The following is a 13263-nucleotide window of genomic DNA, read 5'->3' on the forward strand; positions in this document are numbered from 1 at the left end:
GAAGGCTGGGAGCTGATGGCTAGTGCAGTGGTCTAGGAAGAGAGGAGCAGCCAGGTTGAATCGGGAAACTTTCTATGTAAGTATTTTTCAATGTGTTGCTTAAAATGAGTGTGAAAAGGAGAGCTGGATCTCCAAGACTCCAGTATCTTTCTGTGAATTTTATTCATGTTTGTAAATTTATATTATTTTGTTAAAGAAGTCACAGAATTGTATAAGCTTTAGGATCCACAGGAGGAAGATCCTTGTTCTGCAGATCCTGGAGTTTCTGACCATATGTTTCTCTTCAGTTTCATATTAAATATGTCCATGCTCTTGGCACCTATTGCCAGACAAATAAACTGAAGGAGGATGGTACTGACTGAAGCCACATGTTGGGAGTGGGGCATCTCTCAGGGAATCTCTCAGGGAATAAAGTACCAAAAGTTTACAGGTTTCAGGGAATTAGGTACTCTGTCCCCCAATCTCTACAATGATGCTTGGTCCTTTGGGTACAGAAAAATGACAGGGAACCAGATAAGCACTACTGAGCTAACTAACAATTACAAGTATCACTCCATCTCTAATAAGTTGCTATGTGACCTGGGGGAAAGTGAGTTCGTGTGTGTGGTAGGCATGTGTGTATGTCTGTCCTGTGCACATGTTTATGCTGAGTGTGTGTGTGTACACCTGCGTGCGTTGCTGTGTGTCTGTGTGGGTGTGTGTTCATGTGGGTTTGTGCTCTGTGTACTGGAGTGGGGACTAACAGGCATATTTACTGATTTGTGAAGGAAAAGTAGTCAGAGGCAAAGAGAGACATAAACAGAACATGAAAAACCAGGGCAAACAGACAGAGAGGGAGAGATGGCGAGTCATGAGAAATGAAGGTGGGAAGAAATGATGGCAGATGGCAGGGAAAGAGGCAAGGAGGGTAAGTGACACAGAGTGTCCTAATTAGGAGGAGCAAGGTTGTCTTGACCCCTTTAGAAAATGAAGACATTCATTTAAAGAAATATCTGGCTATCCTGACAAAGTGACTCTCAGTAATCTTTAATTGGAAAAGTCTCCTCTTGTCACCCAGGCTCCAAAAAGGGAAAAAAAGCAAGCCATATGTTTCAACCCTTTGACTCTCATTTCGCATTTTTGATAAATGTGTCTCCTGGGGGCCGTTTCTGACAATGGCAAACTTTCCTTATGTTTTAGAATTTGCCTTCCAGCCATCACATAAAATCTCACCACTGCAGATTGTCAGGGAGCTCTGGAGTTCTGAAGTAAATAAACCATCGTTGGTAGGGAGTTTGGGTACAAAATTAAACTGAAGAATCAAGAAAATAAAGTACCAAAAGTTTACTCTTTCTTTAACTTAAGAAAAGCATTATTGTTAGAAAATGGTACCTTGCCCCCAAACAAATAACACATAGTAGCAGGACTAATCTCCAAATATCTCAATTTCATAACTTTAAGATATTCTTCCTGATACTTATGACTATGATCATCACTATTATAAATGGCTGGCTAGATCAAATTATTTACTTTTATTTTACTCATACTGAATCTCCATAATTGCTCCTTCTTATTTATAAGATGCTGGGCCTGTCAGTTTGCAACATTACACATTTGGATCAACAAGACACAACACTGATTCAAGTCACACCAGTATCTGATATTGCCATGGCAATTATAGATCATGATGGTGGTGTTGATGGAAGATAAAGAAGGGAAAAGGAGCTCTGACTCTCTTGCACATCTGATTTATTTGAACAGTTCACAGGTGGGAAATAGCACATCTCAGCCTTAAACTCACATCCTTATGGTTCTGTGCCGTTCACCAATAGCGTCATGCTCAATTGCCACCATATCAGTGGCAAAAGTAGACAGTTTTCATTCATACTCCCTACCCTTTACTTATGAGACCATAATTGTGTTTCACATGCCTGTAGGTCACTAGACCCTCTGAGATCCCCTGACATATGAAAGGAACTTAATACCTGTCTCCTGAACAAATTATTCCATTGATGGAAAAGCTTCTGTGGTGGCTTGTCACTCTTTTCAGTATCTGCACAGAGCATGGAAACTTGGTCTTAAATATCAACATGTAGATAGCTCCTGTTCTTTCTAGCCACCCCTAACAGTAAACACACCAAGATATTGAGATTACAGTACCTGAAATTTTTTAAATGGGGCAAATGTGGCCATGTACCTATCAAGAAAATAGCCAATCTAGTAATATGCAGTCTCATGACTCCTAGGTGAAAAGGCAGAATTGACTAATCCAGGCCAAATCCTTATTACTCTTGACAATTTCACTGAACTGCAAAATACGTGGGCATGCCAGAAATCTAGAAATCAGAGAATGTAATGGAATCAGAACAATGGTACCAAACAATGAAACACTTGAGTCACATCAGGATCATTTAAGAGTCGTTATTCTTGTTGCCTTATAGTGTCAATGAAGCCAGCTATATTGGAAACAACTCAGCTTCCAGAGGACCTGGCTGTTCTTAGTCATTCTGCTAAGACATTAGTCTCTTCCTTAAAGTGGCTTGCAAGGCAAGCAGCCAGATAAATCTAGAAAAAACAAAGAGAGACAGAGAAAGAAAAGGTAAAAGGAAAGGAGAGGAGAGAAGAGAGGAGGAGAAGAGAAGAGAAGAAAGGAATGGAGGAAGGAAGAAAAAAAGGGAGGGAAGAAAAGAAAGAAGGAAGAAAGGAAGGAAGGAAGGAAGGAAGGAAGGAAGTTAGTTGTGTGGATTTTTTCACTTCCTTACTTTCTAATGAAGAACTACAGTGGTGAACAAAAAGCTGAAGTATGAATATAGGTCCCATACTAATTTTTCTGACTTATTTCCATTGTTTAGCAATTGTGAACAATCAGCAAATACTTAGTAAAACCTTTGGAGATAGTATTAGTTCGACTCTAAAATTTCCTATGTGAGTGTGCGGTGTTTGTGTGTGTGCAGGTGTACATATACAAATATGCATGCTAAATTATATGGGATGTTACAGCCATATGGCTCTTGACAATCATTCTTGAGATTAGTGAGAACTTATTAGAGGAACCACAGAGCTTGCCAGTGAACCTGAGTTCTGTCTTCCCAAGCTCAGAATAATGGTGGGAAGAAGGCACACAGCATGATTCTGAAGCCCTTTACAAGGAGTTTTGGGGGGTGTCAGAGGCCCTTGATGATATACTATCTTCTCTTTCAAGTCTCCCTTTTCTTAAAAAAATTTTACTTGCCTCTCTTTTTGAGATTCTCTCAGACCTGTGATTTAGATAGAAACAAGCCTTACTTCCCAGCCAGCGGTGCTTATGGTTAAAGCACTTTGAACACCACACTGAAGAGCTTGTTAGAGTTGATGGGCACCGGGGGCTAAGTCTTCCACAGCTGAGAAATCCAAAACCACAGCAGGAAAGCAACTTTAGCGTCAGATCACTGGCCCTGCCCCTTGTGGTGGGGACATCATTCTTCATGTCTGCCACAGACCCAAGGCATTAAAGGGCCACTTCTGAGCAGTGCTTAAACTCAAAACCTTGATACTGGCCTGAGGCTGGTGCATGTTTTTGCAGAAAGTCAAAAATCTCTGTACCACATAAGGAGGGGCTGGCCATGAGAATCATCTCCGAAGTCTGCCAGCTTCCTTTGGGCCTCAGGCTATGCTTTGACCACTCCTGAGTTCCTAGGACTAGAGTTCCTCACTGTCATGTCACTGTTGGAACCCAAGGTGAGGAGACTGGGCAGCCAGGCAGAGACCCAGGGCTGTGAACTCTAGTCAGGTGCACAGAGCTCTGCTGCTTTTCACCTAATTCTGGTGCTACTGAACCTCCTAGCAAGTGAAGAGATGTCTATTTACAATCACTGTTGCATAAAAGTTCTTATATGATTTGCAAGGGCCTCACTAATCTATACATTTAATATGTATTGTGTCTTTGTTAAGTGAATTCACAAATATTTATTAGCATATCCAAGCAAAAGAATGAATGCATGGCTGGAGTATTGAGAATAAGGAGATTGCCTTTGGGAAAGCAAGCTGCGTAACAGGAAGCCTGATGGGTTTTAATGGTGGAGAGTGAAGGGTGAGGGCCTGAGGTACACGTCAGGTTTTCAGTTTGAAAAGAACACCAGCTATAACAGAGAGAGGATTAAAAGGATTAAACATTTGACAATACCAAATTGGAATTGATTCAGCATTAGGCCACAAAACTATAAATGGTAACCTTGATGGTTATGATGGGAGGCAGTGGATGGGTCTGATAGACAGGAAATCAAATTTTAAAAATGGCAAATAAGGGAGAGAGTGATGTCAAGAAGAGGCTTAGGCTTTTATCCTACAGCACTTGTTGGGATAGGGCATTGCTCTGAGAAGTGAACACTGGAAAACAACCAAGTTAAATGGGGTCTTTGGGGTTTTAGTTGTTAGTAAGTAGACTTTAATGTGCCTTTGAGACATTGATGGGAAGAAGTTATGGAAGTCTAGAGATTACAGGAGAGTTAGAGCTCTAGATAAAGATGTGAAAGTCTTGTGCACATAGATGATAAAAGAATATTGTCAAAGAAGAGAGTACAAAGTGATATACGAAAAGGACCTAAAAGAGGAACTGGAAAGAATAACATTTAATGTTTGAGAAGAGGAGGCTGAGCTTGCAAATGTGGCTGCAAAGACACAGCTGGAAAGAAGGGAAGTGAGTAGAGTGCAATGCCATCTTTGCCCAGAGGAAAACGAAGTTCCCATGGGGAGGGGGGTTCAGTGCGCTTAAATACTGTTGAGGTTGCAAGTGAGATGAGGACTCAAAAATGTTCTTCATACTCTGTGATGAAGTGGAGATGCATGATATTACTGTACTGATGGGCCAAAGAATTGAAGAGGAATAAGAAAGGAGATGAAAATATTAGGGCTGCTGGCCTGATACACAAAAGGAGGGAACAAGGACTGGAGATTCTTATGAAGTTAATAAAAGCAAATCAGGGTACGAGTAATGGAATAAGCCAGTCAGGAGTAAATGAGGGTTTCTGAGAGCAGGGCAACTGAATTAGTATACAGATAATGAGTAGGTTCAAGGTGTGACCATGAAAGTGGGTGGATATAAGAGAATGAAAGAAATAATTTGTAGATGAGGCTATCAAGGCCATCGTGTAGAACTGGAGTAATACCAACATTTTAAGAAAAGACAGTATGTGAAAAATTCTGTAGATGCCAATAAACAGGATACTTAAAATGTTCTATAATATTTCTCAAAGCATAGTATTTTGTTTTTCAAGAACTGAAGGAGTAAATGCTATCAGAAGGTCACTGGGTAATCAGCAGGACACTGAACATGCTTTTGGACCATAAGGAGTGGACAGAATAATGCAAACCCAGCTGTCCTTGGAGAAAACATGTCCACAGGGGAAAGTCGGGATTCAGAAGTGAGGAAGAGCAGACATTAAAAGAAAAATGGCTGACAGGGAATAGCAGGATATTTGTTAAACATGGCGGCACAATTCCAGAAACCACAGTGGAAGACTTTGTGAGAAAGGGAAGGGAGTAGAGGTCAGGGTGAGCACCTACAAAGTATGCATCATGAGCTACAGAAGACGGACGAGAAGGATATGATATGCACACTGAGCATTCTGTCAAAAAAAGTGAAGACAGAGCTGGTTGTGTTAGTTAGGTGTCTCTTCAATTCAGGAAATTTGGCCCCCTTGGCAATCGGTTTTGACCTTCATAATGACGGATGGCTGTACCATCATGGGATAAAAACAGGTATGTGCAGTGTGGTCTGGGATGACAGTGATCCTGAAAGACTATTGCTTGTACATGTCCATCATGTACTCTATTGAGAAGCTGAGAACGTTACGGGAAGGAACTATATTAAACTTCCTGCATTCCTGGGCCCCCTGACAACCATCCATCCATAAAACCCAACTTAATTACCATGGTCCACCTTATTAGGACTAAACCCCAAGCTGTTCTACTTTGTTGGTAATACGCTCACTTTAAATAGCTTGTGTCTAGTGGGCTTGGGACACATTCCCAGCAATAATTAATCTGGAGGAAATGAATCCTCCTTTCTATTAATTAAGGAATGACTTTCACCCAATAATTAAAAGAGAATCTTCATTAGCAAATTGTTACTAATCCACCACTGATGAAAAAGCAGGCTTGGGAGTGCCTGTCTCAAATGTTTCACAGGTTACTGGGTTTGGCTGCAGGGTTTTAAAAAAAATTATTTAGTATTAAAAAAGGACTCATGGACAGGATGAAAGTACATGAATAAGAAGTGGTAGTGTAGAATAATGACAGAAACTTTACAACGCTATTATTTAGAGCACTTACTAATTCAAAGATTGAAGCATATCCAGTACAACTGTCCTTGTGTGGTGAAATATATTATGGCCATAACACTTAATTAGAAGTATGGGGTAATGGGTGTGAGATAAAAGGAGGTTTGGGCACATGCACACATGGAAGCTTGTATAAGCCTGGGGCTTTCTCAGCCCCACTGCATGCAAAGCATGCCAGCAGCGGGCATGTGGTGGCTGGGCATAAGGCTGACCAGCTCGATCTAAGCCTCCAATGAAACCTTACATTCCACTGAGGTCATTTACCTCGCAGGTCAGTAAGCTTGGATATGTTTCCTGACCCCAGAAATACCTCTGATCATCAGTGTTTCAAAGTCCAGATAGGATATAGCAAAGGAAGGCTTATTATAAACATACTCATTACTAGTAGTCAACCTTGAGTGCATGATGAAGTGACTTCAGCCTCAAGCAACTTCACAGAGACCTCACATCTCCAATGTTCCTGGAGAGACTGCTAATCTCCTCCCTTGGCAAGAAATCATCTTCCTAAAAGCTGCAAATCCCTGACAAGTTACCGACACCCTTGAAGGTCTCACTCAGTTCAAGGTACAGCGGGTTTTCAGAGAGCCAGCAGACACCGTCTTCCCCACTCCATGTTGACTGAGGCCAATCAGCTTAGCACTCACAGAATTGCCCTTCCTCTTTTACTAGCTCCTTTAATGCAGGAGGCTGTAATGTGTATTCACGGAAAAGGGACCTAGATCCGTGACAGTTCTACACACGCCTCTCCATGTAACCCTTCTCAGGTTCACATTCTCCACCAACACTGGCTTTTTGTTCCACCAAAATTTCAGGTCTTATCAACTTATGGAATTCATCCCCTAGCAACCCAAATGAAAGATGGGCTCAGACAAACCTCAATTCCTGCTGAGGCTCAAGCTTAGACCTCTGTGGTCCACACACTGAGGTTGCTTAGGGAAAACTGTCACAATTCACTGACTGGATGATGACTTGGGTTAGGCTCAGTTATCTCTTTGAAACTTAGTCTTTAATGGGCATAATTATCCCTGTCTGGCAGACACTGCTAGTTATACCTAGGCAATATCCTTCTCCCTTCCTCTCTGGTAAGAGACGTGATTTTTTAATTTGGAATAGCAATGAGTGCAGCTAAGGAATTACAGATAGAAGTCACAAAATGGGGCTTCAAGAAAAGCCTTTTGATCCCATCCTGTCCCTTCATTCTTCCTATGTGGAACACAGCTATGATAGCTGAAGCTCTAATAGCTATCTTGTGACCTGAGGATGGAAGCCATATGATAGGAAGGAGCCAGGCATAGAGTTTAAAGGAGACTGTCACTCCACTGACTTTATGGAGCTTTCATACTTGCCCTGGACTCTTAGTTCAGATCCTTATGCGGTCCCTATATAAAAAGGAAATATGCCTCTACGCTAAACATCTTTGTTCAAGTCATGAGTATCAGAATGACATGCTCTCTCCCAGTGATGGGACGCAGCTTTAACCTGGGAGTGTATGTGAAGATGCTAAGACAGTAGCTGGGACAGTGGCACTCTGTACGTGTCAGTTTCCTTGCCTTGTAGTTCCAGCCTGGCTCTTCAGTAACATTACAGAGCCATTTGAGCTGTGACTGACTCTCTTCCCCTGGCACTGAGAGTTGAAGCTGTTTCCTTGAGTGGTGTTGAAACAAATGCCTTGATAATGTCAAGGACTAGCTTTGTGTCTATTCCTCTTTGAGAGGTTAGGGTACCCCAGGCCTTCTATTAATTACAAACACAGTCTGTGAAGTGGCTCATGTGTATTCATGTTTTTTTAAAAAATGTGTTTTTGAGTCTTGCTGGCTTTGAAGGCTTACTAAAGCAGAGTGTGACTATATCTGAAGGACAAACAGCCATCAGCCTGCAGGGCACTCATCACCAGCCCCAGCCGCCTTCATGGGTTACTCTGTGTTCACACATCAAAGTCACTTCAACAAAATAATAAAAGAAATCAAAGAAAAGAGAAGAGGCTGCCAAGACAGCATACAAGGCAAGTCTATTATTTTAGAAACAGGATTATGTAGGTACAGCAAACGTCTTATCAATAGGACCAACATTGGCCACATTCAGCTATGTGCTCATTTCCCTGGCTTTAAGAGGCTGTTTGAATGGTGGGAGAGGAGGGGTGCTTGTCCTCCAAATCCTCCTAAAATACGCCCCCTACAGCAGATGGAAGCCTAACCCCAACTGCTGATAAAACTTCTGTGTATCTGTGATTGTTAGTTCAAAGGCATGAAGCTCTAATGACCTAGGGGTCTCTGCCAAATGCTCTTATTTGTATCATGGTTTTGCTTCTTATTGCAGACAAACATTTAATTAGTGTGTTTGTTTTGTTTTGAGCAGCAATTTATTCATTTCCACGCCACCTCAAGAGGCCACTGTCACCCTCAAAGATCTGCATATGTGCATGCATGGCGTACACAGTCCTGGCACTGGAGAGAGACTTAAAACCACAGAACCCCTGCCCAACACCATACGCATGCACGTGTGTTCACACACACACACACACACACACACATACACACAGTCAGTTATGGAAGCTGTTGATCCTTTCTACACCTGTATTGGTCTGAACATAATTAAAGGTAAACAGTATTGGCAATTGAATCAAATACAACAATTTTTATCTGAGCTGTGTTACAGCTTGCCCAGTGAATATCGCTATGCCCTTGGGATTTCCACATAAATCTGACATGGTGCTGGTTCTCAGGACGCTCACAGTCTCCTGAGGCCTAAACAACTGAGAAGCTGGTGTCCCTGGGGAACTCATTTCCTTTATTAAGATGGTATATTTCAGTACTAGGTTAAGGCCTAGACTGAAATGCTTTTTTTTTTCAGTATTAAAATGTTGAGTAATTTATATACTCTTTGTGATTTTCTGCTTCCTTGTTTGCAAAAAGAGCTAATCAGCTAATCATGAAGAATAAATGAGAATACACACATATACATATACACACACACATACATATGGGGTGGCACAATAGGCAGATAAGTGAATAAAATAACTCAAAACAACTCTCAATATACACATATATGTATTCTAATGCATACATTAAAATCTTTGAATAAAAATTCTTTTGTCGTTGATATCTAGGTTTGATATACACTAAAGTGCACATATTTAAAATGCAAGGTTTGATAAGTTTTGATGCATGTATACAGCCAAGAAACCGTTCACCACAGTGAAGATATTGAACATAGGCATTACTCTCAAGAATTTCTAAGTGTCTATTATAATCCTTCTCTGGTCCCTCTTCCTCAGGTAACCATTAATCTATTTATTATAGATTAGTTTATATTCCCTAGTATTTTGTGTAAATGGAATCATTCAGTATATCCTCTATTTTCTCCGGCTTCTTTCACTCAACATAACTTAATTTTGAGATTCACCAAAGTTGTAATGTGTGTCAGTAGTCGTCTACTGGACATTTGGTTTGTTTCCAGAGTTTGCTTATTACAAATAAAACTGCTATGAATGTTCATGAGAAGTTTTACTATAGACATAAACTTTCACTTCTCTTCAGTAAATACCTATGAGGTCATAGGTGCATTTTTAACATTTAAATTAACTGCTAAAAATGTTTTCCAAAGTTACTGTTCCAATTTACACTCCCACTAGGGATGGACAAGAGTTCTAGTTTTTCACATTTTTGATAACACTTGGCATGATCATAAAAAAACACCTTTTTTTAAGCCATTCTAATGGTGTATCATTGTGTTTTTAATTTGCATATACAATTAAGATGCTGAAAATCTTTTTAGGTGCTTACTTACTACTAGCTATGTATCTTTGGTGAAATACCTGTTAAGAATCTTTTGCACACCTTTTAAATTGAATTGCTTGTTTACTTATTATTTAACTTTGAGGGTTTTAATAATAACATAAAGTATAAATACAAAGTAGTATTTATAAGTATTATTTTTTCCAGGTACAATCTGTGGCACATCTTTTCATTATTTTAATAGTGTGTTTCTATTTATTCACTTATTTTAGCAGTTGTTCTAGTACCATTTATTTAAAATACTATCCTTTTTCATTCAATTGCCTTTGTGCCATTGTCAAAAAACCAGTTTAAATAGGAGAGCTCTGTCTTGTACTCTATTTATGGGTATATTTGTATGCATGCTAATATAAACTTTTTGATTACTATAACTTTGCAAGAAGGCTTGAAATAAGGCAATGTTAGTCTTCCAACTTTGTTCATCTTTTTCAAGGTTGTTTTGGCTATTTTAGGTCTTTGCATTTCCCTATGACTTTTAGAATCAGTTTGTCACTTTTACAAAAAAGTCTGCTGAGATTTTAATTGTAATTTCATTGATTCTATAGGTCAATTTTGGAAGAAATCAAATTCTAACAATATTGAATCATCTAGCCCATTTAAATGTTGTATCTCTTTATTTGCTTAGGTTATCTTTAATTTTTCTCATGATATTTTGTAGTTTTCAGTATGCAGGTCTTGTATATACATTTTCAAATTTATCCTTAATATTGTATATTTTGGTGCTAATTTATCAGTACTACTTTTAAATTTCAATTTCTAATTGTTTATCGCTAGTATGTAGAAATACAAGTAAATTTTGTATATTGACTTTGTATCCTGCAGCTTTGCCAAACGCACTCATTACTTCTAGCAGCTTTTTTTTGTAGATTGCAACAGGTTTTCTATGTAGACAATGGTCTTGTCTGCAAATAAAATTGTTTCACTTTCCCTTTACAGTCTCAATGGCTGTTATTTCTTTTTCTTGCTTGACTATACTGTTGAACCTCCAGTACAATTCTGAATAGAAGTGGTTAAGAGTGGACATTCTTGCCTTAGTCAACTAACCTTTATATCAGATATGGTGTTAATTATAGTGTTTCATAATATGCCATTAACTGGGAAAGTTCCCTTCCATTCCTACACTGAGAAGTTTTGTCAGGAATAGATGTTGAATTTTGTTAAATGAGTTTTCTCCATCTTTTGACATGGATGCATGTTTTTTCTTTCTTTTTTAGTTACTTACACAGTGAATTACAATGATCGATTTTCAAACGTTAAACCGATCTTGCATCCCTGAAGTAAACACCATTTGGTTATGATGCAATATCCTATTTATATACAGTCTTTAGATTAAAGTTTAAGCTTCTTTAAAGGATTTTTGCCTTACGTTCAAGGGGTACATTGGCTCATAATTTCCCTTTCTTTATAAACTCTTATCAAGGCTTTGGTATCAGGATAATGCTGGCCCCATAGAATGTGTTGGAAAATATTCCCTTCTTTTAAATATTCTGAAAAATTTATATAAAGTAGTGTTTTCTTTTTTTTATTAAGTGTTTGGTAGAATTCAACAGTGAACCATCTAAGCCTGGATTTTGTTTTTATAAAGTACTTAGCTACACATTCAATTTCTTTTATAAATATTGGAATATTTATGTTATCTATTTTTTCATGAATGAATTTGGTAATTGTCTATTTCATCTAAGTTGTCAAATTCACTGGCATAAAGTTTTCCATGATATTTCCTATTGTCATGATAACACCTATAGCAATATGTAGTATTTTCATATCCTTCATTTCTGATATTGACCATTTACTTTCTTTTTTCCTTAATCAGCAATTTTACTAATCTACAAAAATAGCTTTTGCTTTCTTTGATATTTTTTGTTTTCTGTTTTCTCTCACTGATTCCTATTCTGACCTTCATTATTTCCTTTCTTCTACTTAATTTTCATTTTATTTCTTTTTCTAGATAATTTTTTGAAGGATTCAAGCTAAAGCCCATGATTGGGGTGTTTTCTCATTTAGGCATTTAGTGCATTAAATTTCTTACTACTGCTTTAAATTTCTTACTACTGCTTTAGTGACTTTCCACTTATTTTGATATGTACCATTTTTATTTTCACTAACTACACAATACTTTCTAATTTCTTTTTTAATTCTTCTTTGACCTTTGTATTATAAAAAGTATGTTACTTAGTTTTCAAATATTTGGGGATTTTCCAGAGATCTTTCTGTTACTGATGTATAATTTAATTTTATTGTGGACAGAGAACATAGTTTATATGGCTTAAATTATTTCAAATATATTGAAGCTTGTTTTATGGCTCTGAGTATGATGTACTTGATGATAAATGCTCTGTGTTCACTGAAAACAATGTGAATTCTGCTGTTGTTCAGTGGAGTGTTTTATAAATAATTAGATTAAGTCAAATGACAGTGTAATTCAAATCTTCTATATCCTCACAGATTTTCTCACTACTTGCTCTATCAATTATTGAGATACAGTACAGTCTCTGACTGTAATTGTGAACGTGTCTACTTTGCCTTGCAGTTCTATCTGTTTTTGCTCCATATATTTTGAAACTCAGTCATTAGGTGCATAAATATTTAAGACCATCTGTCTTCTTAATGAGTTGACCCTTTTATCATTATGAAATGATCTTCCTCTCCTTGGTAGTATGCTTTGATCTGCAGTTTAATTTGTCAGAGATCAATGCAGTCACTCCTGCTTTCTTTCTTTTGATTATTGGTAACATGTGAGACTTTTTTCCATCTTTTCACTTTTAACCTATTTGCATCTTTATATTTGAAATGTGTTTCTTGTCTATAGCATATATTTGGCTTTTGTTTTCTTATCCAATTTGACGATATTTTCTCTTTTATTTAGGATTTTAACATAGGACACTTACATTTAATGAGGTTATAAATATGGCTGGATTTAAATCTATCATAATGCTATTTGTTTTTCACTTGTCTCATCTGTCCTTTCTTCCCTTTTCTTTCTTTTTCTGTGTGTCGATATTATCAAATTATTTTTATAATTCCATTTTACCTTCTTTTTAATCCCCTTAGCTTTTCTGTCTTTTATTCTGTTGGTTACTGTAGTGTTTATGTATATCTCTTCAACCAAGCAGTCTACCATCAAATGGTATTTTACTGCCATATGCACATAGAGTATGAGACTTAACAATAGT

The 13263-nt window shown here is 38.0% G+C and overlaps 1 protein-coding gene across 4 annotated transcripts in view; it reads right to left on the bottom strand.

Moving 5' to 3' along the window:
• NRG3 (neuregulin 3) overlaps positions 1–13263 on the bottom strand; it is a 1067441-nt gene that overhangs the window by 304836 nt on the left and 749342 nt on the right. The window lies entirely within an intron of this gene.

This window comes from Manis pentadactyla, chromosome 8 (assembly GCF_030020395.1).
Source record: "Manis pentadactyla isolate mManPen7 chromosome 8, mManPen7.hap1, whole genome shotgun sequence".
Taxonomy (NCBI): Eukaryota; Metazoa; Chordata; class Mammalia; order Pholidota; family Manidae; genus Manis; species Manis pentadactyla.